This window comes from Triticum aestivum, chromosome 2D, assembly GCF_018294505.1.
Source record: "Triticum aestivum cultivar Chinese Spring chromosome 2D, IWGSC CS RefSeq v2.1, whole genome shotgun sequence".
Lineage (NCBI taxonomy): Eukaryota > Viridiplantae > Streptophyta > Magnoliopsida > Poales > Poaceae > Triticum > Triticum aestivum.
Window position 1 is genome coordinate 566,470,187 of NC_057799.1, and position 19,806 is coordinate 566,489,992.

Here is a 19,806-nt window from a genome sequence, read left to right on the forward strand (position 1 = left end):
TACCCTAAGAGCAAGTACTACCTCCGTCCTGGTTTACTCTTCCTATTTTGTAGTATCAAAATTTGACTATAGATTTAACTGACAAAATGTTAATGCATGTCACTAAGAACTATATCGTTGGATTCGTATTTGAACATAATTTCAAATGGTGTAATTTTTAGTGACATGCATTGGCATTTTCTTACATAAATATATGGTCAAAATTTTATACTAAATAAGAGGTCGTACAAAAGTGGGCTATAACGGCCCTCCACTATGTAGGCCAAAACACGTGCCAAATTCACTTGTAATGCATTTGGCATCGATGCCCCTCCATTGCTCACCTGGTGCCCCAATCTGGATCACCTACTTTTCTCCGGTGCCAAATTAACTCACGCAATGAAAAAACACTTGCGTGGGAGAGAGAGAGGATTGAGGCAATAAAAATATATTTGTTTGGGAGAGTGAGAGGCTGGTGTAGTTGGTTTGATTGATTTGTTTATACATGTGGGTCTGTGTGCGCAGCGGTGCCAACTCTCTCACATCGCGAGAGCGGTGCCAAAATCTTTTGATTTGACATCGATGCGTATTATGGCATCGGCCACATAGTAGAAGGCAACAAATGCCCAAGCTCTTCACGTACTCCTAGGTAAATGAGAGGAAAGAGAAAGAGAGAGAGAGAGAGAGAGAGAGAGAGAGAGAGTGAAAAAATATCACTAGCTAGCCAACCCTATCGTATGAGCGAATGATATTGGTACCTCTTGATGACACGGCAATCTTATATAGCCAGCTGCTCTAATATGTTCTCTTCTTTTGCAGATAAAAAAAGACCCGAAAGTGAAAAATGTGCTGCACTATAACAATCTCATCGAATGCCTTGATCTCCATCTTACAGAAATTGATTTGATCGACTACCGAGGCAGCACATCTGAGATTAAATTGGCCAGGTTCTTTGTTCTGGAGGCAAGTGTGCTCAAGGTAATGAGGTTTGGCATTCTCTGGCGCAACAATGAATGGTGTGCTGATCACCGCAAGCGTGTAAGCCTAAATGACAAAGTCTCCGCAGAAGCTGAATTTGTTTTTGAAACATCAAGTGGCCAGAGACTCGAAAACTTATTTGCCCATTAGTGACTTGTCAGGGCGGTGGATTTTAGTTTGTACGATAATGTTGCATCCACCTAAAGTAACGAAAGTTCTTACGTAAACTTCCTAGTAATTCCCTCTTCGTAGGTGCAACATTACTCCTAACATTTGTAATATCAGTTTGAAACTTGTAATATTGCCGTGTCCTATTCCTGTGTTTTCAAAATGCTGCGAATCAAACAGGTCCTGGGTTGGTGATGATGTTGTGCCTGCCATCTTTCACCAATAGCCGTCGGATCTAGATCTGACGCATACAAACCAAACTTCTCCAGTTTTGCAAAAAGATGCCCGCACTTGTTCCCTATTTACAAACAACTCCTTGTCTCTCACAATCAGCCTTATCTCCTCCCCACCACATCTAGAAGGCCATGGAAAAATCTGGCGCGATGGCCGCTGCCGGCGCCGTCCACCCCCAATCTTGGTGTTCCGTGCAATGCACGGGCATCTACGCACAGGAAATTATGTCGAACGCGGCTAGTTGTAAGCAGGCTAGGTCTACAGCCATGATTATAGTGACTGCAGATGGTGAGGCTGACTATGGTATGCCGAACACGGCGCCTATACTCAGGTGTCATCTCCGGCGTAGGGTCTTGTCACTTCACTGTGATGAGCCGCACGTAATAATTTGACCAACGGGTAGTACAGTGCTACTACATAGGTAGTACTACTACTACTAGTACTAGCACCACCGTCTGGATTTAGTAGTACTACCACGTCCATCTGGATTTAGTATTTGACTAGCAATATCTAGTAATGCATGTCACAAAAAATGTACTACTCCCTCTGTAAATAAATACATGGTGTATTGTTTTATTCCTATCGTCGAGGTAACTTAATGTCTTTTTGCTACTTAATAGGATTAAATGCAATGAACTAACCACTGCATGTGATTTTTGGTAGTCTTAAGTCATTGAAAGCATGCACGGGCATGGAGGGGGACGCAGCTTCATTGACTTACTGCACCTGCCTTTGGGTGTATGACACGTGGGTCCAACGGGTGGCTGGCCAACCTGTCATACAGCCAAAGGCAGGTGCAGTAGAGGGGCGAGGAGTAGATGGCCAACACACACGTGAATTCAACGCAGTCTGCACTTCTCATATAAAGGCTCCCGCCAGTCCAATCTACGAAATCCTACGCACCTACGCACCCAAGGGCAAGAGTGATCACTCCAATCGCAAGATCAGTTGACTAGAAGCTAGACCCATGGAGGCGATGAGCGCGAGCATCAGCCGGCTATGCCAGATGGTCCACGACGCCGGCCTGCAGCCCGGCACCGAGGAACGTCTCCAGGTAGTGCTTGAGGCCGCCAGGGCGAGGGGCCGCTTGGACGACAACTTCGTCTCCTTGTTCGACGAGGTCCTCGTCGGCTTCCTCGACAAGTTCACCACCGTCAAGAAGCTCGCGGACGACCTTGACGTACGCCTCCAGCCCACGCGCCCAGGCTCTACGATGCCTGCCACCCTCAATGGCCTCTATGGTGACAACCTCTTCGATGCACTGGTGGCCCTGCGACTGCCCGTCGCGCCGCCGGAGAATGTCCACCTCGAGGTCGTGCTCGCCGCGCAGCGCCTGGCGCAACAAGACACCATCGACATAATCACCCACGTCTACGCGCAAATCGTCCACAAGGACTAATACATGCAAGAGGAGGACGCTAGGACGCTGGCCTTCTTGGACCACAGGGCAACCTTGGACGACATTGTTCAGAAGCACGTTGAGCTTGCCGCCAACGCCGCTTCTCCTCACACGTCGGTTGGTGACCCGGTGCACTAGGGCGTGGGGATGTCGTTGATGGATCCGTATGTATCTTTATCTTTCTGTCAAATCCATGTAGTAGTATATGGTACTACTAGTAATTATCTTACCTTTTGCATCAACTTCATAATTTTCCTACATACTCCATGCATGCACCACGCCAGAACCAAACTTCTCATTACTCTAGGGAAAATCACTATTTCTATCTATCGGTCGCCCCATGGAGCAGAACCAAATTTTACAAGTTACAAGTTCGAAAGGAAAAGCCTGCCGTGTTCGCGTCGCACCCCCACACGGTTTGTCCGGCACGCCGCTCAAGGGGGAATGCGTGCTGTGTTGCATTTTCACTTACAAGTGGGACCGCAGTTGAGCAAACCGACTATCGGCAAACCCCCACCCCGCCCACCGCGCGATGGCTGAGAAAATAGGAGGGAGAAGAGATGGCTGTAGCTAGCACGGACTCCAAGAAAATTGGTGTCGGATGGGACTCTTGTGGGTGGCGTGTGCCGTACTGCTAGACATGAATGCTAGTTATGGCCCATGCCACCCCACTATATCGAGGTGCTGGTTACTCCACTATATCGAGGACGTAGAACAAATTTCCTGGAGTCCGTGCTCAGCCCTCCTCTATCTCTCTTCTCAGCCAGCCAGCAGACGCGCGGAGCCCATCGTCTGTTTGCTCATATGCGGTCCCACATGTCAGTGAAAACGCAAGAGGACCCACTGAACCTGCACATCTTTCACGTCGACGTGCTGGTGATGAAAAACAAATCCAATAAAGATCTTCGGTGGCCACTTTAGGAGTTACTCAAGAGTAGTAAGATTCTACTTACAGTTTAACCCAAGATGCACATCACGTGGCTTCACCTACCACTCTATTTTCTTGCATGACACGACCTGGATGCTGGATGTCCCACGTGTCGGCAAAAGGAGGAAGAACTCGACCAAATCTTCGGTTGTGCTCTCAGATTAGACTAGTTGTGCTAACTTAAAATTTTATTGTGTAGAATGCATGCAAGTTTTGGTATTGGGAAGAAGAGTACAACGATATATTCATAGAGCGAAATTTAGTAGATGTTCTAGCACTTTTAGCTAGCATAGAGGCTAGAGATGAGACTAGTGCACTTGTTGATAGAATAGAGGCTAGACACGTCTACTTCTTTACACTCGAAGAAGAAAGAAGCACACAAGATCGAGCCTCCGCAGATCAACAATGAATGCATCGAGAAGGCACTAATCCAACTTACAGGAGCAGTTATGGAAGTTGGATATCTTCTAAAATGTATTCTTGTGGTTCTTGTTTTCTTTGGTCTTGCTTTTCTAGTCAAAATTTTGGTGATGTATTTCCATGTACCAAAAAATCAATGATGAAAAAAATATATGTGTTTGCAAAGAAAAATGTACGCGGCCGGGATGCGGTCGCGCGTTCGGCGCACGACCACCGCATCCGAGAAATGGCCCGGACACGACCCCATTGCCCTACCCAAACGGACAGAATCCGGGCAAAACGGAGGTCCGTTTGGGGTCGTGCATTGGAGTTGGCCTTAAAAGTGGGACCGCAGTTGAGGAAACCGACTATCGGCAAACCCCCACCTCGCCCACCGCGCGATGGTTGAGTTAGAGAAACGACGAGGTTGAAGAGATTGCTGTAGCACGGACTCCTAGAAATATGGTGTCAGATGGAAGTCGTGCTGGTGGCGTGTGCCGTACTACTGGACGTGAATGCTTGTTCTGGCCCATGCCACCCTACTACTTCTACTACTACTCCTACTACTCCTATCAAGGATTCGAGGTGCTGGTTACGTACAGCGAACACATTAACATATGGCCCACCTCACACTGTGGCCAAATTTCCTGGAGTCTGTGCTAGGTTAAAAAGTGTTCTTTGTGAGGATGGGTGGCTGGTCTCAAGTTTAAAACTTGTTGTATTACGTACATAGACGTAGAGATAGTGCAACATGTGAAGCTAGTACAAATAGTGTACTATTGTTGATTGGCCTCATCCGATAACCTATTGCAGTGCACGTACAATTATTTATTCAGAAAATATTTTTTTTGCCTCGTCGCAGCACCCACTCAGAGAAGCGACTCGATAGCCATTCATAAATTTAGTAAGTTTATCACAGGCATATCATTTTATTACATACAACAGGTCATCAACCCACAACGACAACGAGGATACATTATAAATACTAAAGTTTTCATCACACAATAAATAACAAGCAATGAAATGAACTTCAACTCAACCAATCCTCGGCGTTGGAAACGCTTGCTTTGAACCACAAGCGATTCTCTCAGAAGAGCCAGCTACTGTCAATCTCGAGACCAACACAGGACTGGTCATCCAGGCTGAAGCGACCTACTATATCACGACCAGGGTAGGGAACCAACGCAATGTCCGACGTATAGATACAGTTGCTTCTCATAAATGGTAGTAACGTTGTGTCAACAGTAGTTGGATCGCCTTTCACCATCATTGGATAGTTTTGTCCAAGGAAGAGCGAGTTTGCTCCAAGACTATCAATACTGTACCAGGGAGAAGGTGTTGGTGCGAGCACACTAGTATCCATCCCGAATACCATGCAACGGGTGTTGGAATAGGTCCCGAGAGTGCGACCATGGGAGACAACACCTCCTCCCTCAGTAGTAACATCAGTAGTGGGCTGTATACTGACAAGAAGGGGTGATCCATCGGAAGTTGCCAGGCGCTACTGAGTATATGGGCCCTCCTCGTCCTCATGCTTGTGATCATCACCATCTTTAGCTCCCCCTTGGTTATAAAATTTTTCAAGTATAGGCGGTGGAATGTTAACAGGACCTTGGAAACACAAGAAGAAGGTTAATTAGTAGAGAAGGGGAACTTGCTAACTCGCATGCATGTGGATGAAACAATTATAATTACGGTGGAAGACAAACGTACCGAAACTACGAGGATCCTATGCAAAAACAGTGCCACGAGTGGTGGCAGCAAACACAAGACCCTCGTATTCAATTGCATCACAGTACACATCCGTGTATAGAAACTGATTTTTGAGCAATATCCATCCAGTCGAACCACGAAGGACGGCAACAAGCTTGTCGAAGATAGCAACAACTTGATAGTTCTTGTAATTCCAAGAGCGGTTGGGAACTCGAGAAATTGCTATCTTTCGTATACGACAGTCACCATGATCATATTTGAACGTACGTAGACCATCTGTGTGCTCAACCTCAGGGCACTCAGAGATTTTTGGAAGTGGAATCCGCTGACGAGTGTACACATTCACAAGTTCCCACTCGCAATTGTACCCAATATAAATAACCCAATCTCCATTTGTGCCTGCCCAAGCCTTGCCCTCAAGCGATGGCATCTTAACATCATACGTATCATTATCAAGCAACGTCAACTTGCACAAGGCGAGGCTTCCCTCGTCCCCGCGCCAGTCAGCAGGCTCACGGCAAAGAAGATAGGGGAGATCAAACCGCTCCTGGACCCTTGGGTTCCTTGTAATGATGTTATTAGTTGAGTCGAGAATGTTCTTGAACGAACCAGCCATGCTAGCCGAGGTGATGACGTCGCACCGATCAATGAGTTCCCCCACCACGTCATCTTTCAGATCCGGGCAAGAATAACGGGGTCGTTTCCGGCTTGTTCCCTCCATGGAGAAGACGATCGAACAATGGCAGAAGGAAGGGTGAAGGAAAATGGAGGAGGGAGGAAGAGCGTGCGATAGCAGTTCCAAATCGAGAGGGAAAGGCGAAGAGTCGGTGGACAGTTGCTAGTTTGCCAGGATACACGAAGAGGCGCCCCGGCCTACACGTCCTTTCGGAAATTGTACAAAAGGACTCGCCGTCATCTCACTGACATGTTGGAACGGGACCACATGTCAACGAAACATGGTGTGTAATTTATCGTGCAAAATGCGATCTAGCCACGTTGGCCCGAGGTGTCGTATTAGTTATCGACCTTTATTTTTTAACATACAATCTGAGTGGATAGCTCCTGTGGTCATCACACGTGAGCGGATATATAGGTGGGCTAGGTGGGCAGGCGGCAACAATCTAAGTGCTAAAAGAGTTGATCTCGAAAAAAGAGTTGATCCAATGCTTGGTTTTGTTTGGATTTTCCAACTATGACCATTGGATAGAGTAAATCAATGGCTTACATTCAAAGTTATTCTCATACTATAGAATGGTATAGGAACGTGGATTGGTTGATTTTATATCGTTGAATAATATAAAATATTATGAGTGCAGACGCTCCACCCCAAGGTTTGTAGCTCCTTCTCGGTCGTCGGGAATCTATGTTCTTCCACTCTTTCATTTAAGACATGAGCTTTGTTCATCCTGTTGCCGACACGCGGGACATCTATATGCCTCCATTTTACAAAATCATACTATATGCCTCCATGACACGCGGGACATCTAGCATCAAGGTGGCGTGTCATGCAAGAAAATGGAGATATGCAGTGCGTAAGTGAGTCGTGCACTTCGATGGCACCTAATACTACACAATATTTTTTCTCCTCGATGGCACGTGAATAGTGCACGTACTCAATGACAGAGCACGGGATGGTATCCATGGACATGGCCGGCCCTTTTTGAAGAGAGTACTAATAAATAACTTTGATGTGTCCCGTTAACTCGCAGAACGACGAGAAGCTTGCTTATTACGCCTTCTCCCTCGCCAATGCGTGCGCGGTGGCTCGCAGCACGAGGAGAAACTTTTGCTTACAAGCGGTGGACGTGCAGCAGTTCATTTGGTGTCAGATTGCCATAAGTACTACTGTAGTACCATCATTATTGTTCGACTTCCGGAAGAGGAGAAGAGCCAAGCGCAAGGTCACCTACTAACCTAGTACAGTACTACTATAGCCAAAGCTGGTCCACCTTTTTAGAGGATGGTTAATAAATATAGGCGGCTCTTGCAGCGGCACAACATTTAGAGCAAGTACTCTCTTCGTAGGAACAAAGGAAGTGAAGCAAAAGTTGGAGTGGATGCTAGATTTCCAATTAAAACATGATTATATAGGAAAAAAATCCTATAGCATTCTATCCTATGAATCAAACGACCAATGTAGGAAAAATTATGAGGGGGGTCTCTCCAACAGTGTTCCATGGCTCGCACCTAGCATCACGGTGGTCGAACTTGGAGTCATTCATCTGGTACACGGGGCATCTTAGATCTGGACACAAGGTGATGCGAACTCTCACTTCCTCCGCCATTTGAAGCGGCGGGCCGGTGGAGGGCTAGCATACTCCAATATTAGGTTGGCTCTATGTGATGTGGCAACTTCATATACTAACCCGATGCTGGCTATACTACTACGGTACTTACACTCCAAGAAGTGACTCGAAAACCATTCATAAATTGAGTCTATGCCATGCATTTGCAACTGAAATGTACCATTCATTAAATACAACAAGTCATCAACACACAATGACGACGAGGATACATGTTGGATTATAGATTATTTCCAACAAAAAATTCTAGCAAATACTAAAGTTTTCATCACACAACAAATAACAAGCAATGAAATGAACTTCAACTCAACCAATCATCGGCGTTGGAAACGCTTGCTTTGAACCATAGGTGCTCTGGGAAGGGCCAGCTATTGTCAATATCGAGAGCAACGCGGGACTGATCATCCAGGCTCAAGTGGCATATATCATGACATGGGTAGGGAACCACTGAAATGTCCGAGGTATAGATACAGTTGCTTCTCATAAATGGTAGTAACGTTGTGTCAACAGCAGCTGGATCGCCTTTCACCATCATTGGATAGTTTGGTCCAAGGAAGAGTGAGTTTGCTCCAAGACTATCAATACTGAACCAGGGAGAAGGTGTTGGCGCTAGCACACTAGTATCCGTCCTGAATACCATGCAACGGGTGTTGGAATAGGTCAGGAGAAGGCGACCATGGGAGGCAACACCTGCTTCCTCAGTAGTAACAGTCTGAGTGCACTGTATACAGACAAGAAGAGGTGATCCATCGGAATTAGTTGCCAGGCGCCACTGAGTATATAAGTTTTGCTCCTCCTCATGCTCGTGATCATCACCATCGTCATCTCCCCCTTGCTTATAAAATTTTTCAAGTATAGGTGGTGGAATGTTCACAGGACCTTGGAAACATAAGAAGAAGGTTAATTAGTAAAGGGAAACTTGCTAACCCGCATGCATGTGATGAAACAATTATAATTACGGTGGAAGACAAAGGTACCGAAACTACGAGGATCCCATGCAAAAACAGTGCCACGAGTGGTGGCAGCAAACACAAGATCCTCGTATTCAATTGCTTCACAGTACACATACGTGTATAGAAACTGGTTTTTGAGCAATACCCATCCAGTCGAACCACGGAGGATGGCAACAAGCTTGTCGAAGATAGCAACAACTTGATAGTTCTTGTAATTCCAAGAGCAGTTGGGAACTCGACAAATTGTTATCTTCAGTAGACGACAGTCACCATGATCGTATTTGAACGTACGTAGATCATCTGTGTGCTCAACCTCAGGGCACTCGGAGATTTTTGGAAGTGGAATCCGCTGACGAGTGTACACATTCACAAGTTCCCACTCGCAATTGTACCCAATATAAACAACCCAATCTCCATTTGCGCCAGCCCAGGACTTACCCTTAAGCGATGGCATCTTGACATCACACGTATCATTATCAAGCGGCATCAACTTGCACAAGGCGAGGCCTCCGTCGTCCGCGCCCATGCGAACTGGCTTATAGCGAAGAAGATAAGGGTGATCAAACCGCTCCTGGACCCTTGGGTTCCTTGTAATGATGTTATTAGTTGAGTCGAGAATGGGCTTGAACGAACCTGCCATGCTAGCCGAGGTGATGACGTCGCACCGATCAATGAGTTCCCCCACCACGTCATCTTTCAGATCGGGGCAAGAATAACAGGGTCGTTTCCGGCTTGTTCCCTCCATGGAGAAGACGATCGAACAATGGCAGAAGGAAGGGTGAAGGCAAATTGAGGAGGGAGGAAGAGCGTGCGACATTAGTTCCAAATCGAGAGGGAAAGGCGAAGAGTCGGTGGACGGTTGCCAGTTTGCCACGGTACACGAAGAGGCGCCCCAGCCTACACGTCCTTTTGGAAATTGTACAAAAGGACTCGCCGTCGTCTCACTGACATGTTGGAACAGGACCACATGTCAACGAAACATGGTGTGTAATTTCTCGTGCAAAATGCGATCTGGCCGCGTTGGCCCGAGGTGCCGCATTATTTCTCGACTTTATCTTTTTAATGGCGTGTCGTTCAGTTTTGAAGCACGACTAACTGGTACTGTTTGCAGAGAAAATATAAACTACTCTACCACTACTCCACCTCTAGTACTAGTAGTATAAAAAAGGTATATATTCTGGAGCTTCAGAGCTTTCTTGCTAAGGGCTGGCCACTTGCTTCTCACACTATCACCCTCTCTCCAGATCTAAAAAAGACGGCCTCTCTCTCCCTCCTCACCGGTGGTCACAGATCCGCCGGGGAAGAAAAGGACGTGCAACGTTGACGCACTCGTCGTCGGTGAGCGAGGTCACGCACTGACGACAAGGTCGTCCTCTCAGACCTAGCGCCCGCGCGGGATGGCCTCCGTCCCCAAGCTCGCTGCCGTAGTGCATGCGGAGGACGACGACCACGAGCGAAACCACTTCCCGCCGACCCTCAGGTATGCTACCTCTTTTTGAACCATACCCTTGTTCTATTGCCCCATCTGCCATGTCGCTGCATGTGGATCTTTTTCCACTCCACCATCTTCCCAATTTGCTATCCTCTGCTCTGCTGGTCACGCAGAGGAAACCCTTAATTTGCACTATTAAAGGAAACCCTACTTCATGCAGACTAATCCATGTCTGGGTTGAATAAGGAAAGGAAGGGAGACTGTACTGTCCAAGAGAGTAGGCATCGAACCCGTATCTAGGTTGAAAAGGGGGAAATCAGTAGCTAAGGAACGAGTCTCGTGTCTCTTGGTTGAAGAAGGGTAGAAAGGCATGACAACGCAATAGAGAATGACCAGGTTGATCGGTTTGTTGTCCTCACATAGGAAAAAAGGTGGCTAAACATAACAAAAATGGGACGTAATCCACATATGCTGCCTGGATATTTGTTGCTTTGGGCAACCATACCTCCCTCACCACTCTATGCGTCCGTGGAGGTACATCGTACTGGTGCGCCCACTGTCCGAATGGGCCTCCCATGCTCTTAGTTCACTTTTTTGCTGTTAGTATAACGCCTGTAGTCAAGTCAAGAAATGTTACTGCTAAAGTGATGCCACATTTAACTAATGCCGCTCTCAGTCTAATGCCACCGATAAATTTAAGCAATGCCATTTAATGTCACTAGATTATTTCAGGGTTAGCTGTTGATTGTGGATGTATTAAAGATTTTTCAGCTAAGGCATTCTAATGCTGTTGCACAGCCAGTATACCAACGATGAAACTTGTTACTACCTTCAGATTTTTGCACTGTTAATGCTTATAGATTACATACCTCACTTTCATGAGATAAGTTAATTTTTTTCTACAGTGTCACCAAAATGCCAAGGCGCTGATGTCATTTTATTTTGGTTAAATTGCACAAAAAATTATGAAGACAAGAGGAAAGGTCAAGAGTGGGCACCTCCTGCTCCGGCTGTTCTCTTGATTTGTTCGATCAAGTTTTTATGTTTGATCAATTATCAAGATTGGGATAGCAATTTTTAAGGTCCCCCCGAGTTCGAAATGATATTTACCTTGGAGGTACATGGTTTACAATTTTTTATACTGTCATTAGTTAATAATGCTAGTTACCTTCATACTTTTGTATTTGGTTTAATGCTCATGCACAGCTAGTATACCAATGCTGAAACATGTTACCTTTACATTTTGTATTATTAATTCTTATAGAAATCTTCCAGTGCCAGAGTTTATTGAAATCTGTTCAGTAAAACCATTGTACGGTACCCTGTAATAAAATAACTACTCTACTGTTGCACTAGCCACTGGATTAGTGTATATTTGTAGTATTCGAAATTTTGAAAGGTGTTGCATTAGTGTATGGACATAAATAGTGTGGCAAGCTTTCCCAGATATGTGCTCTAGAAAACTACTACCTGTTTTTCTAAATACTAGTAGACATTTGGGTACTTTAAACTGAACCGCGAAAACGTCTTATATTAAGGAACAGAGGGTATAGAGTTCACTCAAATTATCCCGGTAAAGCTAGTCACACCTTTGTTAAAATTAATGTTCATTATGTTATCAAAGGAGGTTTGTAAGTTTGTCTCTAATGCCTGTCGACTACATACCAAACATCATGATGTAATGTTAAGTCATTTCCTTTTGTACAGTGTCACTGAATTGTCAAGGCGGTGATGGCATTTTATTTTAGTTGAACTGCACAAAATATGCTTAAAAGAAGAGGAAAGGTCAGGAATCGAGCATTCTTTCAGAAAGAACTATATATGCCTTTCTGACATTAGCCTCTGTTGCCTTATTTATTCCTTCAAACAGGTGGTTAGAAACAGTCTTGCTACCTTTTCCCATTAAGAAATTGGAATGCTTATATTTGTGAGTCTATGCTTCAACTAGTGCCACTTTTATAGTAATCACACTTTCAATATCTATGCAAACAGGGATGCTCGATTTTAGTGGAACTGCACAAAAAGTCCAACTGGTTCAACATTAGGAGCATGTTTTCTTCCAAACCTTTATATCCAATTGGTGGCACTATGACTGTTCATTAAGAAGTTACATGGTTTGCTACTATCTTGCTACTCTTTTTGTACTGTCATTAGATAGTAATACTAGTGGTTTGCATGTGAATTTATTGGCAGGGTGGACCTACATTGGAGGTGCAGGACAGGATTCAATGATTGGATGCTCAATTTCGATATTATCGATTTCACCTATTCCATCACTGCGAACATGGATATCCTTGGTCTGATGAAGAATAGGCGCTATATTTCTGCTCTGAACAAGCAAATCAATTCAGTATGAAATTGTCCAGGGCAAAACATGACAGTATCAAATTGTCCAGAGCAAAACATGACAGATGCCAAGCGGAAGAGACATGTTTAAACCGAAAATACAAGTTGGGGTATATGTTTACTAGCTTCTTGATATTTGTGCAGACAGAGATGTCTGCCCATTGCTATTTGGCAAACACACAAAGTGACCGCAATTTTGGTTGAACCACACAAGAGAATAGTATAGTCAGTGCATGCAGTGCCATTTGAAAATAGACACAGAAAGATTGGATAGTCACTTCATGGACTGCAGAAAAGTAGTACTGTACTATTTATTGGCCGACACTAGGTGCTTCATTGCTTTGGTCTGATTATACAATGGGCATCATTTTGCCTAAGTTAAAGTTTGTATTCCGAAAATAGTCTCGCCGTGTGATCAAGAGAAGACCAAATCATATTGCAGTGGATGTTCCTCCATCATGTGTGGTTCATTCTCATGGTTCCAGCTGTTGGTGAAACCAGTTACGTTTGCAAGAGGAATTGTAGACTTCACAAACAAATTTGTCTTTCAGTCTGTACTGAATGTTGGCCAAGAGAAGCATCCATGTTAGTAGGAAGAACATATGTTTTTCTAGATCTTTGCTTTTGGAGCTACATATTTGTATATGATTTGTGAATCATTGAGATGCATTAACATGTTGATGTTATGTATGGGAATCATACTAGTTGGTTTTAGTTGCGGCTGATCTTTGCTTTTGGAGACACATATTTGTATATGATCTGTGAATCATTGAGATGCATTAACAGTTCCTTATATCTGTTCGCTCAGTGTTTACAAGTTACTGATCGATCACTAGCTAGCCTACTAATGCGCTCCTGGCTGTTTTAGTTGCGAAGAAACTGACAAGCTGCTCTGAAGAAAATGCCATGCGAATATGAAGAAACTGCCAGCGAAAACGTTCGCAAATGCCTTATCTCCCAGCTAAAGTTCATCAACTAATGCCCTCGGCTGCGACTCGTTGCATGCTGCTCCGCGTACTGGCTGCGAGCGATTTTGAGTGCCTGCATGCAGCCGGCCGTAATTAAGGCAGCTAACTGATGCGAAAAAGATGCGCTTTAATTGTTGCGGGCCTTTTAAATCCGTGGAATCATTATTGACAAGGAGGGAGATGATTCGAGTGCACTCATTTAACCGTCATGCCGGCGTGCGACCCAGCACGGACGGGACGGGATGGCACAGTCAGAATTTCAGTTTCTCTAGTTTTCCACGGCAAGCTGGCGCGATAAGCCATGCCTGCTTAATTATGCATTGAATTCCGATGACCGTCGCGCTACCTTCCGCCTATAAGTACTGTTTCCCGGCCATCTATGGTGGCACCGTGACCCAACTCGCCCTATCCTCATAAGCCCCCACCGGCCCGACATCGCTCGCCACTTATCCTTGCTCTCGCCACGTCCGCCATGCCCCCGCCCGTCCGCTATAGGCAAGGCCGGAGGCGGTCACCGCCGGAACTAGTGTTCGGTTTTTCACTGGAAGGCAGACAGAGGGAGGAGGCATTCTATCAGTCTTTAGATGGCAATGCGGAGATCGAGGACTTGTTGGAGCGCGACCACCTGGCGGAGGAGCAGGAGTTGTTGGAGCGCGACCGCTTGGCGGGGGAGGAGCGTATCGCTGATTTGCGCCGCCAGCGGGACATGGAGCAGCAGCGCACCGACGCTCTGAGTCGCGAGCAGAGCGCCCGCACCTGGGCTGACTACATGGAGGCCGGCGCTCGGCAAATAGCCCTGGAGGCTGTCGGGCACGCACGCGTTCGCGACGTTGATTTTTACTACCAGCTCGTCAAGTGGGTTTCCCGCTTAGAAGCTGAAGCTTCAGTGGACCACGCCGGCATGGAAAGGGACAACGCGCGCGAGCAACGCGCCCTATCGCACCTCTGGCAAGTCCGCGGCGAGGCGGAGGACGCCGGTGCTAGCGTTTAGCGTGTAGCGCAGATGGCGGCCGGCATCGTCTAGTTAGCTAAGAGTGAGTTAGTACTTGTACGCTACTAGAGTATTAGTGGGAGTAGATCGTTAACTTGGCTATGATGGTTGTCAACGTGGAAGTTCAGTACTCTATATGTGGATCAGACCTGTTACTTTGCTCTGAATGTTGAACTTTCCGTTTGAACGTATGGAATGGGCAGTTATTTTTTTAAATGGGTTGTATTTGTCCTCCACGGGTTTAGAGGCTGACTTGTGGGCCTACCAAGTTGACGCGTACACAATCAAGAGATGATTGTATGTGGAGTGGATGACAGCAGGGACCCGCCAAGGTCATGGCAGTACGCAAGCAAGTGCCTCCTTATTTCAATCCAATAAAAAATGGCTCCTCCTAATGGATTTCTGACATCTGGGTCCCATGCCATTGTCAACGTAGTCAATAAACGAGAGAGTTGCACAACGAGCGGCTGACACCAAGGACCCAGCAGCTCGCCCAATTATTTTTGTTTTGGGTTAATTTGATAAATGCCACCTCAAATCTGGTGTTTCTGAGAAATGTCACTGCAATTTCCAAACTTTGAAAAAGGCCATTTCATGCCATTCCAGTGGCATTTTTCGAAGTCTGGAGTGGCGTTTTTCAAAGTTTGCAAATTGCAGTGGCGTTTTCCAAAGTTTGCAAAAATTGCAGTGGCATTTTCAAAGTTTGGAAATTGTAGTGGCATTTTTATGAATCGCCATATTTTTTGTGGCATTTATCTAATTTGTTTTTGAGACGGAAGCAGGGTGTCAACTGGGCTGTGCGGGGCACTCTGGCCTGTCTAGACAGCCTTCTCTTTTATGTTTACCACAGACCAGCCCAGTAGTTTTTTTTTTCTGAAAATGGCTTGCCCAGTTTTTTTGTGATTTGCCAAGTAAGTCGCTTTGTCAGGCCTGTTGGGCTGCAAATCATTCAAGACGAGGAGAGCTTCATTCGGCTGGACGAGAAAATGGCCTATCAGTAATGAGAAATGGGCTGTACATTTTTAAAACACATCAAACCGGCAATTACTTTCAAATTTCTTTTTTTCATTTCAAGATTTTAAATTGCATTAATTTTTATGAGTGGACAATTTGTTGGATTTTATATTGATATACATTTATTTTTAAAATCAATTTGAATGTGACTCGAAATTTCGGGATTAAAAACAGTTCGGACCGCACCGAAATATGCAACATTTCGTATAATTTTTTAACCGTGGCCACAATATGGGCTGTAATATCCAGATCAAAAAAATATGGGCTGTAATGCTAACAAAAAGAATATGGGCTCCAAAAAAACCTTAAGAATTAGCAAATGGGCTGTAAATTATTAGAAATAATGGCAGATGGGCTGTATGCTGTTTTCCACAGATTTGAGGCTTTCCTAAAAAAAAGGTTGACGCACAAGCAGTGACTGTTGGATGTCCATCCAATGGCCGTCGTGCTTCTTCAATCTCTGCTCTTCCTGCTCTAGCCGCTCAAACAAGCGCCGGCGGGACTGCCTAGTCCCTCCTCCCCGTGGCCGGCTGTGCTGCCGCGCAGGCCTCACCGCCCCACCGTACTCCCATCGCTGGCCTAGCCATCCCTCTACTCACCCACACCTGTTGTTATTCTCCGGCGACGGCAGACGAACCAGTAAACCCTCGTACAGTCGTACTCCCCTCCGCGTGGGAAACAACTGCCGAGTCTTCCCCGCCTCCGTGTCGTTCCCTTCCTAGGCCTCGCCGTCGTCCACCGCCCTAGTGCTCTCGGCGCGCCCTGGTCAACGTGGTCAACGACCGACATGCATCTGAAGTGGACTGTACGTGGAGAGGCTGACAGCTGGGTCCACAGCCGCATGCAAGGAAATGCCTCCTTATTACGCGCAAAATAATGATTCCTCCACCTGACATCTGGGACCCACCGAGAGGGCCTCTGTATTTCGCAGAAAAACATTACCGCCGCTGACAGCTCGGACCCACCAGCTATACCTTCGCACGCAAGGAAGTGCGTCCTTATTACGCACAAAAAAAATGAATACTCCCCGTGCTAGCTGGGACCCAGTATAGTGGCAAGCTGACTTGTGGGCCTACTAAGTTCACGGGGACGGAGGGCTTTGTCAACTTAGTCAATATGCACGATTCTAGCTCCAGTGACCGTACGTTGTCCATCCAACGGCCGTAGTGCTTCTTTAACCTCTGGTCTTCTTGCTCCAGCCGCCCAAACCAGCGCCGGTCGTGCCTCGTGCTCCTGCCTCCCGTGGCCGGCTGCCTCACACCGCAGCGAACCAGTGAACCAGTGAACCCTCATACTCCTCTACGCGTGGGCATCCACTGTCGCGTCTTCCCCAGCTCCGCGTCGTCCCCTTCCTAGGCCTCGCCGTCGTCCACCGCCCTGGTGCTCTCGGCGCGGTGTGGTCAACGTGGTCAAGGAACGGCTTCCATCAGATGTGGACTGTATGTGGAGAGGCTGACAGCTGGGTCCACGGCCGCAGCAAGGAAGTGCCTCCTTATTACGCGCAAAATAATTATTCCTCCACCTGACAGCGGGGACCCACCACCATATTTCATGAAAAAAACGTTTCCCCCTGACTGCTGGGTCCCACCAGCTACATCTTCGCACGCAAGGAAGTGCGTTCGGGCAAAAAAAAACGATTCGCCACCTGACTGCTGGGACCCACCAGCTACATCTTCGCCGGCAAGGAAGTGCCTGACAGTCGGGACCCACCTGGTCGAAGCGTACGTAGCTTTGTCATTCTGGTCACGAACGTGTACGTACATACTGGTCGATGTAGAGGCGCGCACGTGTCGTGGTAGAGGCGCGCATGTAGCATGTACACGTATGTACAGCGGCCAGGCTGCAAGAAAGTAAATACGGCCACGTACGTACATACGGGCAGGGTCTCGAACGCCTACTCGCGCGTACGTATGGCCAGGGCTCGTGTACATGGCTGGGTCGGAACGGAGAAACAACGTCGTCGTCGTGTTCATGGGGAGGCAACGGAACGCGTGGGAGCCAACCGGCTTGGACGGAACAGCCGATGGAAACGAGGCCTGGCGTACCACAGAACGGAGGAAACGGCCTTGTGTTCGACCGGCCACATTCGAAATGGGATCCTGTTCATCGGGAGGGGTCTGGCGTACCACAAAACGGAGGAAACGGACCTCCTACGGTCGAAACGGGGGTCCTGTTGATCGGGGGGGTGTGGCGTACCGCAAAACGGAGGAAACGGACTTGTGTTGGAGCGCGACGGTCGAAACGGGGGTCCTGTTCATCGGGAGGGGTGTGGCGTACCGCAAAACGGGACTCCACGGGATACTGTTCATCTCCACCATCGACCCCCTCCAGCCTCCACGCGCTACTGTTCATCCGCCGTCGACCTCCTCCAGCCTCCACCTGCGACTGTTCATCCACAGGCTCCTGTTCATCCAGCCTCCACCACACGCTACTCCACCGGCTACTGTTCAACCAGCCCTCTCCACGGGCTCCTGTTCAACCACCCCTCCACGGGCTACTGTTCATCCAGCCCTCCACCGTCTACTGTTCATCCTGCCCTCCACGGGGTGGTCCTGTTCATCCGGCCCTCCACGGGGTCCAGTTCATCCAGCCCCAACCGGCTCGAACGATCGGGGTCCTGTTCATCCACCCCACCGGGAACTGTTCATCCAAACCCCCCCAGCAACGCTCACTGTTCATCCAGAGGCAATGCCACGGGGTCCTGTTCATCCACCCCCACCGGGAACTGTTCATCAAAACCCCCCTAGCAATGCTCACTGTTCATCCAGAGGCAACATCGATCGGCTTCAGTTAGCAGCATTAGCGAAGGAATCGCTCGATCGGGTTCAGTTAACAGCCGTCGACGCTCGGGTTCAGTAACGCGGAGCCTGCAGTGCAATCGCTCGGGATCAGTTAGAGCCCAACGCCTTGCACCCACGCGCGTGCATGTACGAGAGAAATGCGCATCGCTCGGCCCCAACCACCCACCGTAACCGGGAACACCCCGATATTTTCCTCGCCCTCGCATCTACCACGGTTTTTTCCATCATGGACGACCCAAAGAATGTCATGCAGCTGCGTCTCCGGCCCGCCCAAGACGAAAATCCCATTTTCTGTCATGATTTTTTGTCATAGAACTAGGACCCCACCACATCTATGATGATACCAGGTTTTGTCACAATTATCGTCATAGATGTGTCATAAGCCAGACAGGAAAAAAATTCGTTCGGCCCAAAATATCACGGATGTGTCCTTTTTTGTAGTGACAATGATCATGTATATAGGCATCACATCCAAGATTAGTAGACCGACTCCTGCCTGCATCTACTACTATTACTCCACACATCGACCACTATCCAGCATGCATCTAGTGTATTAAGTTCATGGAAAAAACAGAGTAATGCAATAAGAACGATGACATGATGTAGACAAGATCTATTCATATAGGAGTAGACCCTATCTTTTTATCCTTAATAGCAATGATACATGTGTGCCTTGCTGCCCCTTCTGTCACTGGGAAAGGACACCGCAAGATCGAACCCATTACAAAGCACATCTTCACATTGCAAGATAAATAGATCAAGTTGGCCAAACCAAAACCAAATATCGGAGAAGAAATACGAGGCTATAACAATCAAGATCGGATATTAAATCAAGGCAAATCTGATCATAAACTCACAATTCATCGGATCCCAACAAACACACCGCAAAGAGTCATTACGTCAAATAGATCTCCAAGAGACCGTTGTATTGAGATACAAAGAGAGAAAAAGGCATCTAGCTACTACCTACGGACCCGTAGGTCTAAGTTGAACTACTCACGCATCATCGGAGAGGCACCAATGAGGATGATGAACCCCTCTGCGATCGTGTTCCCCTCGGGCAGACTGCCGGAATAGGGCTCTAGATTGGATCTCGTGGTTCTGGAACTTGCAGCGGCTGGAATAAAATTTCATCGACTTCCCTAGGGTTTCTGGAGCAAGGAGGTATTTATAGAGAGAAGAGGCGGTGCGGGAGGCCAT